At 42.4% G+C, this 11,607-nt stretch overlaps 2 pseudogenes; one reads left to right on the top strand and one right to left on the bottom strand.

Annotated features, from left to right (window-relative positions):
* The first annotated feature begins 328 nt into the window (after positions 1-328).
* On the top strand, positions 329-1,429 carry LOC102851111 (annotated as a pseudogene).
* Positions 1,430-9,957: 8,528 nt separating this feature from the next.
* LOC102850702 lies at positions 9,958-11,073 on the bottom strand (annotated as a pseudogene).
* Between the last annotated feature and the right edge of the window lie 534 nt (positions 11,074-11,607).

The raw sequence follows: 11,607 nt of genomic DNA, 5'->3' as shown, positions 1-11,607 counted from the left end.
CAGTGGGTGTTTATCAAGAACATCATCCAGGAAGAATGCAAAAGGTAATTACAAAGATAGAGGAGGAAGAAAAGACCTAGATGGATGTCAGAAGAAACTCTAAGTATTGCATTGGAGTGCTGAGAAGCAAAGGGAAGAAATCAAGATATTAAGGAGCTGAATAGAAGATTTCAAAAGGCAGCGGGGGAATACAAGTATTACAATGAAATGTGCAAGGAAATAAAAAGGGCCCAAATTTCTCAGCATTTCTTAAGCTGAAGGAACTGAAGAACAAATTCAAGGATACGTTGGGCAGAATATTAAATGATCCAGGAAGCATTAAAAGAAGATGGAGAGTCCCGGAGCTGCAGCTGCAGAGTCAGGATTTCGCCGCCTCGTGCCACCGAAGCCCGCCCGACGTGCATTCCCGGTACCTTCCTCATCCAAATCCAGTATAGCTACTCTCAAGGATCAGCTAATTCAGAATCTTCTTAAGGAAGAACAGACCCCCCAGAATAAGATTACGGTTGTTGGGGTTGGTGCTGTTGGCGTGGCCTGTGCCATCAGTATTTTAATGAAGGACTTGGCAGATGAACTTGCACTTGTTGATGTCATGGAAGACAAATTAAAGGGAGAGATGATGGATCTCCAACATGGCAGCATTTTCCTTAGAACACCAAAAATTGTGTCTGGCAAAGACTACAATGTAACTGCAAATTCCAAGCTGGTTATTATCACAGTGGGAGCACGTCAGCAGGAGGGGGAAAGCCGTCTCAATTTGGTCCAGCGTAATGTGAACATCTTTAAATTCATCATTCCTAATGTAAAGTACAGCCCAAACTGCAAGCTGCTTGTTGTTTCTAATCCAGTGGATATCCTTACCTATGTGGCTTGGAAGATCAGTGGCTTTCCCCAAAACCGTGTTATTGGCAGTGGATGCAATCTGGATTCAGCGAGGTTCCGTTACCTAATGGGGGAGAGGCTGGGAGTTCACGCATTGAGCTGCCATGGCTGGGTCCTTGGAGAGCATGGAGACTCTAGTGTGCCTGTATGGAGCGGAGTGAATGTGGCTGGTGTCTCTCTGAAAAATCTGCATCCTGAATTAGGTACTGATTCAGATAAGGAACAGTGGAAAGAGGTTCACAAGCAGGTGGTTGACAGTGCCTATGAGGTGATCAAACTGAAAGGCTATACCTCCTGGGCCATTGGACTGTCTGTGGCAGATCTGGCAGAAAGTGTAATGAAGAATCTTAGGCGGGTACATCCAATTTCCACCACGATTAAGGGTCTTTATGGAATTAAAGATGATGTCTTCCTTAGTGCTCCTTGCATCTTGGGGCAGAACGGAATCTCAGACGTCGTGAAGGTGACGCTGACTCCTGAGGAAGAGGCCCGTTTGAAGAAGAGTACAGATACACTCTGGGGAATCCAAAAAGAGCTGCAGTTTTAAAGTCTTCTGTTGTACCATTTCATTGTCTAGGCTACAAAAGGATTTTAGTTGGGGGTTGTGCATGTTGTCCTTTTTATTCAGTCTGATTAAAGCAGTAAAATATGACATAGGAAAAACATTCGTTTCCTAAAGGTAGACATAGGAATGGTCCATAAAACCCTACAACTATGTTCTGATGGTGGTACTTACCTTGTGCAGTTCTAAACTGGTTAGTATAATAGAATTCCACCACGTCTCAGACACCACTGCCAATGTTGCACATGCTGCAACTGCCCTTCAAACTAGAATGTTTACTGTGTTAAATAACTTTGGCCTAGTATAAGCTTTTTATTTTTTAGTCACATTCTGTGCTCTAATGTACAAATTCAATATTGCATGTCTTGTACATTATTGTTCTAAAGGATCTTATTTTGTGTACTATATTTATCAGAGTAATGTATAATGCAACTCTGATAATGTGATGTAAAATGTAAAGATTGACATATAAGCATTGCAACAGTATCATACCAACTAAAACACCAAATAAACAAACAAAAAAAAAAGAAGATGGAAAGAGTACACAGAGTCATTGTATCAAAAGGAATTGGTGGGCACAGAATTTTATGAAACAACGTATGAGCAAGAACCCGTGGTGATGAAGGAAGCAGTTTGAGCTGCTCTGAAAGAAATGGCATAAAACAAGGACCCAGGAATTGACAGCATACCAATTGACATATTTCAACAAACAGATGCTGCCCTGGATGTGCTCACCAACCTGTGCCAAGAAATCTAGAGGACAAGCACCTGGCCAATTGACTGGAAGAGATCTAAATTTGTTCCCTTTCCGAAGAAAGGTGACCCAACAGAGTGTGGAAATTGTTATGTTGTTATTGTTCACCACTGAGTCGGAAACCAACATATAGCTCAACTTCCAGTGGGTTTTCAGAGGCAATTAATCACATAGAAGACTGCACATCCTTCTGCGCAACAGCTGTTGGCCTCAGACTGTGTACCTTTAGGACTGTAGTGCAGCTAGCTTCTTGCCACTAGGACACCAGAGCTCCTTAGTTTGGAATTTTAATTTCTCAGGGTGGAAATTATAGAATAATATAATTAATATCACATGCCAACAAGATTCTGCTGAAAATTATCCAAAAAATGATTGGAACAGTACATCAATAGAGAACTGCCAGAAGTGCAGGCTGGATTTAGAAGAGGCTGTGGTACTAGGGATATTGTAGGTAATGTTAGATGGATCTTGGTTGAAAGCAGGGTGTACCAGAAGAATGTCTATTTGTGTTTCATTGATTATGCAAAAGCATTTGACTGTGTGGATCACAACAAACTGTGGCTGACTCAGAGAATAATGGGAGTCCCAGAATGCTGGATCATGCTTATGTGAAACCTCTACTTGGACCAGGAGGCAGTTGTCAGAACAGAGCAAGAAAACACTGCATGGTTCAAAATTGAGAAAGTTGTACACCAGGGATAAGTCCAATCTCCATACAGTTTCAATCTATATGCAGAACAGATTATCTAGGAGGCTGGGCTCTATGAGGAGAAATGTGGCATCAGGACTGGAGGCAGACTCATCAACAATCTACATTATGCAGATGACATAACTCTGCTTGCTGCAACTGAGGAGGACCTGAAGTACTTGCTCTAGAAGGTCAAGGACTGCAGCATTTACTGTGGATTGAAGCTCAAGATCAAGAAAATAAAGACTCACTACTGGGCTGATTGGAAGCATTATGATAGATGGTGAAGAGATTGAGATTTTTAACAGCTTCAGTTTACCTGTCTCCACAATCAGCACTCTTTGTACCAGCAGCCAGGAAATTAAAAGACGAATTGTACTGGAAAAGACCTCTCGAAAGAATTGAAGAACAACGACATCCGTTTAAAGAATAAGGTATGTCTGTTCCAGGCCATAGTCTTGGCAATTACTTTCTATGCATCAGAAAGCTGGTCAATGATTAGGGATGATGGAAGGAGAATTGATTCCTTTGAACTGTGGTGCTAGAGACGAGTATTGAATTTACCATGGTCTGCTGGAGAACCATTAGGTTCTCCTAGAGCAGATGAGGCCAGGCTGTTCCTTGGAGACAAGGATTTTGAAGCTTCGTCTGACATAGTTTGGACATGATGGAAGGAGAGACCAGTCCTTGGAGAGGCATGTCATACTTGGGAGGGTGTAAGGACTATGCAAGAGAGGAAGACAATTGATAAGATTGATTAATTCAGTGACTGGGGTAGTGGGGGTTGGTGTGACAGAGACAATAAAATTGTCATAGGATAGAGCAGAGTTTACGGCTATTGTACATAGGGTTGCTATGAGTTGCAGGTGACTCAATGGCACATAATAGCAATAACACAAAAGTTTATTTTATTGTGATGGACCAGTTCAAGTGTTTTACTTCTTTCTGTGTTAGTTTGAGTAGGTTATGAGTTTGTAAGTTGTCTATTTCTTCTAAATTTTTGAATTTGTAAAAGTACAGATTATTATGATATTCCATTAACCTTTCCATGTCAGTTGATTCTGTTGTGACATTGTCAATTTCATTTATTAACTAGGTTATTAATGTCTATACCTTCTTTTCCTTTATTAGGTGACCAATTAATTGTTTGTAAATTTTACTAATCCTTTTTAAGAGCCAACTCCTTGTCCTGTTTATAGTTTCGATTGTTTTTCTATTTTCTATCGCATTTATTTCTGCTCTGATCTTTAAAATTTTCTTTCATTTAGAGATTACGGAGTTTGGTTGCTCTTCTTTTTGTGTTTGTTATATTTTTATATTTGTTGGAGATATTGAAAAAAAGATTTTATTTTAGTTCTTTTTTCCCTTTTGATGTGCTAGCTTACACTAGAACTAACCCCTGGGTATTGCTGTTGTTGTATCTTACAGGTGTTGGTATGTTGTGTTTTCATTATGATTTGTTTCAAGAAACTTTCAATTCATTTTTACTTCTTCTGTTACCCAATCATTATAAAACAGGATGTTATTTACTTTCCAAAATTAATGATTTTTATTCTTTTATCCTCTTATTGATATCTGATTTTATAGCATGATGTCTGAGAAAATATTTTGTGTTATTTCAATTTTTAAAAAATTTGTTGAAACTTGTTTTGTAATCTATTATATGGTTTATTCTGGAAAATATCCCATACAGACTAGAGAAGAATGTGTCTTGAACTTTTGTTGGATGCATTACTCTGCATTAGTCTATGTGGTTGTACATCTGATACAGGCCATGTTCTTCGTAATTACTACAAGGATGACAGAAAAAGAATTGATGCCTTTGAGTTGTGGTGTTGGAGAAGAATATTGAACATATTATAAACTGCCAAGAGTACTAACAGATATGAAATGAAGAGGGTGAAACCAAGCTCATCATTAGCAGCAAGGATTTTGAGACTCCATCTCATATACTTTGGACATGTATCCAGAAGGTACTGGTCTTTGGAGAAGCATATCATGCTTGGAAAGGTCAAAGGACAGCACAGGAAAGTAAGACCCCAGAGGAGATGGATTGGCACAATAACTGGGGAAATAAGAATAGATGTGTTAGATATAATGAGATTGGCTCAGGATAGAGTAGGATTCAGAGCTATTGGGTATAGGGTCCGTACAAGTCATAGTTGATTTGATGGCCCATAACAACATTATTTCAGTAGATTGTGTCTTAGATCCAATATAATTTATTATCACTGTTGTTTCTTTAATCTGCTGCATACTGCCAGGTAAATAATTTGGAAAAAACAAATCCTTCCCCTCATATGCCTCTCTGGGCTTTCCCTATCACTTGGAATCATTGTACTTAACAATCATTCCTCAGTGCTGGTGATGATACCCCAAGGACTGAGAATGTAAAAAGCAATCAATTGGCAAACCACCACTGACCGGACAGATGATGTTCTAATTCTCTTCTTCTTAGTCATCAAGCTAGATGTTTTAGCTGGCCCTCAATGCTGGGCAGGTAGCTTGCCCATTTTGCAACAACATTTTGGGGGAGGGTGTGTTGTATAGTATGAGGAGGATTCCTTAGTGGACGCATTTAATCTGTCCACATCACACTTACCTTTAGAAGATCCTCCCCCAGTACTCAGTCCATGTAGTCCTGGTGGGATTAACCAACAGAGCAAGGATCTTCCCTACTTATAAGAACACAATGTCTGTGTCACCAGGTTAGCTGCGCTTATTATCACCCCAGCCCTGTAAAAACAAGGCCTTTATATAGATCACACAGATCTGAGCAAAAAGAAGTCATCTCTTCAATTGATCATAAGCCATAAAGAAGTTCTTTTTGGAGCTTCTAGGGAAACAGCTTAAAATGCCTAATGACTTAAACTAACTCTGGGATCCACCTATACCTGGAGCAAAGACCTCTGATAAATTTCCTTTTACAGTTAAACACTTTCATTTTGGGTTCTAGCCACTTGGAATTAATTTAAAGATTACTATTTTAGTTCCCTTGGGAATGTAAGATGTGAGACAAGTAACACTAGCCTAACCTTCACAAACATATCATCTATAATCCCCTCAACAATCTTGCTTGGGAGATTCAATTTTCAGATGAAGAAACAAAAACCGGATTTCAGTGACAACTTATCAGGCAACTCTGGGAAATCAGTTGATGCACCATTCAGATTCAAGTATGTTGTTGTGTGGAACCGACCTATAGCTGACCCTCCAGTGGTTTTTCAGAAGCAAGTAATCACATGGGATGAAATTGCCCACTCTTCTCCAGAAGAGCAACTAGTAGACTCTACCAGCATGCCTTTGAGATTACAGAGCAGCTTCTTACCACTAGGTCAACAGAGCTCCCCATTCAAATTCAGGTTTGTCTGCCTTTAATTCTTAGTTTCAAGATCAGTATTTGTTATGTTTATGATTATATTTAGCACTAAGCTTGCTGTGTCTCATGTACTGTTCTAAGCACTTTGTGTATATTGATTCTCTTCATTAATGCAATGTCCCAACCATTCCTGATCTTCTTCAGGCAGATGTGACAAGCAAGTTAGCTGAGGTGCAGAATTCTGGCCCATACATCGCCTGGGCATGTGACTCCCAGGAATCTCTATGCTGCTGGGAGTCAGTTATCACCCTCCCTGCGGCCCATCCTCTTTCATCTCCCTTTCTGCTGTGCTGAGCTGAATGTCTGTTCAGGGCATACATGCCCACTCAGAGGCATTCACATCTAATCTGCTCTTGGAACCTTCTAATGGCTTCTGAGATGAGCTCCTATCTTTGTCTGACACATGTTAGATGAGAGGAGAACATGCACAGGGACCAGAATGCTGTCAACACCCTGGCCACCCAGGCCACCACTCAGCAGTCTCCCTTTAATCTGTTTCATAATTAAGGGTCAACACTCAGCCCTTCCAATCTCCTGAGAAATGTGACCTTGTTAACAAGACCTGTTTCTGATTTTCGCTTGTTCAAGGATTGCAATCGTGCTGCATAGAGGCAGAAGGGATTGGAGCAGTGTATGTCTTTCTCCTTGTCCTGATTCCTAGATAGAGATATCTTTGCTGTTAAAGCCCATTTATCTTTTATGTTAGGTCAAACCTAGGGGATGAGATCTGCTTGCTTAGTGGTAAGGACTTGTGCTGCCAACACAAGTTCAAACCCACCTGAACTCTGAGGGAGAAAGATAGGCAATCTTTTCCCATGTGGTTTACAGTCTCTGGAAAACTGATGAAGGGTCAGCTCCAACTAGGTAGTACATAAAACAATAGGTGATGAAGGGCTCACACAAAAACAAGAAGAATACTTACTGTGATAAACAGAGCAGGTGATAGCTCAGGACACAGGTCATTATCTAATGTGGACAATGAATGCTGCAGGTGTGTGCAACAGACAAAAGTGCAGGAGGGCTGACTTAATATAGAGAAAGAAGGGTGCTGGCTTCACAGAGACATTGGAATCTAAGCAGAATTGCAGAAAAAAGCAGAAGAGCATAGTTCATGGGTTCAAGTCAACTACATATCACAGCAGTCCTACTAATAACACACCTGAATCTAACCTTATCTTGTGCCATCCTCATCATTTCATGTGTAAGCCCATTGTTAAAGTCCCCCATTGTGCCATTCCCTCTTGTTGAGGGTTTCCCTCTCTTTCTCTGACCCTCCACCTTTTCCAGTATGACACCAGACACCGAACCTGTGGTGATGTTGTGGATCTATTTTTTTAATATGAATCCTCTAAGCCATTGCCCTTGATTCTGTCATGTAGCTAAGTGGGAATATGCAGTCCAATGGATATAATCTGAGGCTCCACCTTATTGGAAGGCAAGACCCAAATCACCACCTTTAGGATGTGATCTATCCCCTGATGCTCTTATAAAAGATGTCTTCATCTGAGACATCCACTTTCTCTTTCTGCTTGTCTGGGACAGCATCACTAACCTCATTCAGCTGCTTGAACTTTGACTGTCCTGTAGCTTACTATTCATCAGAGTCTTCAACCATGCTCATCAGCCTGCAACAACAGCTTCATGAGCCATTCCCCCCCCCCTTCCTTTCCCTCAATAGTTCTTTGAGCTTCTGTGACACCTTCTAGTGAATTATACAACCCACAGACACAGACACAGAGGGAAGGAAGAACACCTAATGTCAGAAATGATGGAGTGGTAGAGTAGATTAGACATTTGGGGCAATTTTGACCTCAGTCTCTTAGTAAAATCTATAAGTTATCTTTGTAGAACAAATTCTAATTACAGAGCCATTTGAGTAACTAACATATGATCAAGAGCTAACGGTAATGAAGGAAAAAGTTCAAGCTGCATTGAAAACATTGACTAAAAGTAACACACCATGAATTGTCCGAGTATCAACTGAAGTGCTTCAACAAACAGATGTAGCCCCAATGTGTTCACTAGTTTGCACCAAGAAATTTGAAACACAACTACCTGGTCAACTGAATGAAGAGTTCCATATTCTCATTCTCAAAAAAGATGATTCAATAGCGTGTAGAAATTATCAAACAACATCATTAATAATCACAAGCAAGTAAAATCTTGCTGATGATTTTTTTAACGGCTGGAATAATACATCAACAAGGGACTATCAGAAATTCAAACTGGATTAAGAAGGGGCGATGGCATGAGGGATATCATTGCTGAGGTCAGATGAATCTTAGCTGAAAATACCATAAAGATATTTACTTGTGTTTTATTGACTATGCAAAGGCCTTTGACTGTATGGACCACTACAAATTAGGACTAACACTGAGATGAATGGAAATCCCAAAATACTTAATTGTAATCATGCAAATCTTATCTATAGATCAAGAGGGAACATTGCGTGGTTTCAAACAAGGAAATGTGTGTACCAGGGTTCTATCTCTTCCCCATACATATCCAGTCTGTATGCTGAGCAAATAATTGGAGAAACTGAACAGTTAGAAAAATCATGTAAGGTCCTGGAGAGAGCTTGCCTCTTAGCCCACATGGTCTATACTGTGCTCAGGTCCTTTCCAACATCTTTGTAAGCTAAGATGTGGACAATTCTGTCATGGTTCTGTTGTCTTTTTTTTCTCCAAAAGATAATCACCTCCGTTTCTCAAACATGCTTCAGCCTCACGCATCTTTCTTATTTTTATGTTCAACTTACTTTGTAGCTATGTTCTTCTCCCCCCTTTAAAAATATTTATTAATTTTAATGAAACCTTACAGAGACTTTGGATTCCATTCATTCATTGTTGCACTTTTCTCCCTGCCCAAACTCCCCTTTGAAAAGGAAAAGAAAAATAATTTCATTGTTATAAAACCCCTTCCCCCAAGTCCACTCCACTATGCAGCCTTTGTTTTGAAAATTAAAAGAAAAAATTCTTTCATCGTTATAAAATCTTTCCCCCCAAGTCCACTTCACCATGCAGCCTTCATTCTGGACTCCTGTCATGAAAATAATAACTAATCACATATCCTTCTTTTTTGTGACATATCTATATTTATATATTAGATACAGGCACAGGGAGGTGAGCAGTGGGCACTGGGCTCGCCACGTGCCCCCCACCTTCATTTCTCATAACCCACACACAGAAGCAGCAGGGCATTAAATGTGGCAGCTTTTTTGGGGCTCGGGGGCTCGGGTCTGGGCCCTGCTCCTCAGGGATACTAGCCCTTAAGACTTAGGAATGTTCCTTTGGGGAAAATTGGTGGGGTTTTAATGAGGTGAAGCCAAGGCTAGCCTAGAGTCCCTCCTCAGTGCCCTGGCCACCCTAGCATCCCCCCCAAAAGTTCAGGAGGGGCACTCAGAACTACCAGAGACTAGGATGCCAGGATAGATGCAGGGAGAATAAGTGGGGAAAAAGGTTTACTGTGGGGTCACTTGAGCCCCTCAGGGCCTGGAGGGAGGGAGAAAGGTGTTGGCCTGCCGGAAGCAGGAAGCTCTCAGCACAAGAGAGAGAAGGTGGCCAGGTCCACCCTCTGCCCTGGACAGAGCTGCCAGGGTCAGGGCTGGGTACAGTGTCCGTTTGCTAACAATCCAGGAGAGGGGCAGGCAGGAGGCAGGGCCAAGCCCTTGGAAGCAGGGGTGTCCACCCTAGTTAGGTGGTCTCCAGTGCCCCAGGCTGAAAGTGAGATGTCTCCTGGAAGATGAGCTCTTTCAGCTGCTCCTTGGGCAGACCATCCAGATCCATGTCGAAGGTGAAGGGCTCCTCAGCCACGGGCTCATCCGTAGGGTCGTAGTACTGCTCCAGGTAGGGGTAGGCCAGTGCTTCCTCCACCGTGATCCGTTTATTGGGGTTAAAGGTCAACATCCGATCCAGCAGGTCAAGGGCTTTGGGGTCTGACTTGGGGAAAAGCTTGGTCCAGGCCACCTTGGTCTTGGTCGGCAAAGACTGCAGGTAGTTGCGGGCCTTCATGTTGATGATACAGTTCAGGTCTTCCTGGGATGGGGAGCCCAGAATACTCAGAATGTGGTTGAGCTGGTCCAGGTAGTGCTTGCCAGGGAAGATGGGCCAGTTAGAGAGCATCTCAGCCAGGATGCAGCCCACGGACCAGATGTCGATGGACTTGGTGTAGCCCTTGGAGTTGAGCCTGATCTCTGGTGCCTGGTACCAGCGTGTAGCCACATAGTCAGGAAGCCAGTGTGGTCATGCTCAGGGTCAGCATTGCGGGCCAGGCTGAAATCACAGATCTTAAGGTCACAGGTGGTGTTGATGAGCAGGTTGGAGGGCTTTAGGTCTCGGTGGAGCACGTTGGCTGAGTGGATGTACTTGAGGCCCCGCAGAATCTGGTAGAGGAAGTAGCAGATGTAGTCATTGCTCACCTGTTGACTTTTGAGCAACTTGTACAGATCTGTCTCCATGAGGTCCTGCACAATGTAGACGTCCCTCATGGCTTCTAGGGTGGGTGCCAATGACATTCTCATGGCGGAAACGCAGCAAGATATGGATCTCCCTCAGCGTGTGCTGGCAGTAGGTCTGATGCTCAAAGGGGCTGATCTTCTTGATGGCCACCCGAGTCTTGCGCAAGTGGTTATAAGCTGAGCTGACCATGCCGTATGCTCCCTCGCTGATGTACTGCAGTTGCGAGTAGCGAGGGCCCACGTCAAACGGCTGCCCCTTCACTATCTCCACTTCCCCCGGGACCCCCAGGCAGACCCCATCAGAGCCCTGGGGCTCCCCTCCCCCGCCCCGCTCAGACGCCCCGGTCTCCATCTCCACTCCTCCCCTCTCGCCTGCCCTCCTCCCATCACATATCTCTTTTAAACAGTTCTCTCCCTCATCTGTTTCTATGCAGTGTACATAATCAATCCCATCTTTTTCAGTCTCCACTCAACAACCGATGTCAATCCCGTTTTACAACAGTGGCACTGTGCAGTATTTGTCCTTTTGTGAATGAGATATTTCACTCAGCATAACATTATCCAGGGTCACTAATTTTGAATAATATTTCATGAGTTCCTTGTTTTTCAATGCAGCATAGTATTCCATTGTGTGGATATACCACAGCTTCTCTATCCATTTGTTTGTTGATGGACATTTAGGTTGTTTCCAACTCTGCTATTATGAACAAAGCCATGATAAACATGGGTGTGCATATATCTGCTTGGGTGGTGGTTATGGTTTCTTTGGGGTTTATTCCCAGTAGTGGAATTGTCGGGTCAAATGGTATTTCTATTTGTAACTTTTTGAGAAAGCACCTTACTGCCTTCTATAGTGGTTGTACCATTTTACACTCCCACCAATAGT

This window comes from Elephantulus edwardii, unplaced genomic scaffold (genome assembly GCF_000299155.1).
Source record: "Elephantulus edwardii isolate Elephantulus edwardi_28Jun2011 unplaced genomic scaffold, EleEdw1.0 scaffold00323, whole genome shotgun sequence".
Taxonomy (NCBI): Eukaryota; Metazoa; Chordata; class Mammalia; order Macroscelidea; family Macroscelididae; genus Elephantulus; species Elephantulus edwardii.
The sequence above is the reverse complement of the archived record's forward strand: the minus strand, read 5'-3'. Positions and strand labels throughout refer to the sequence as shown.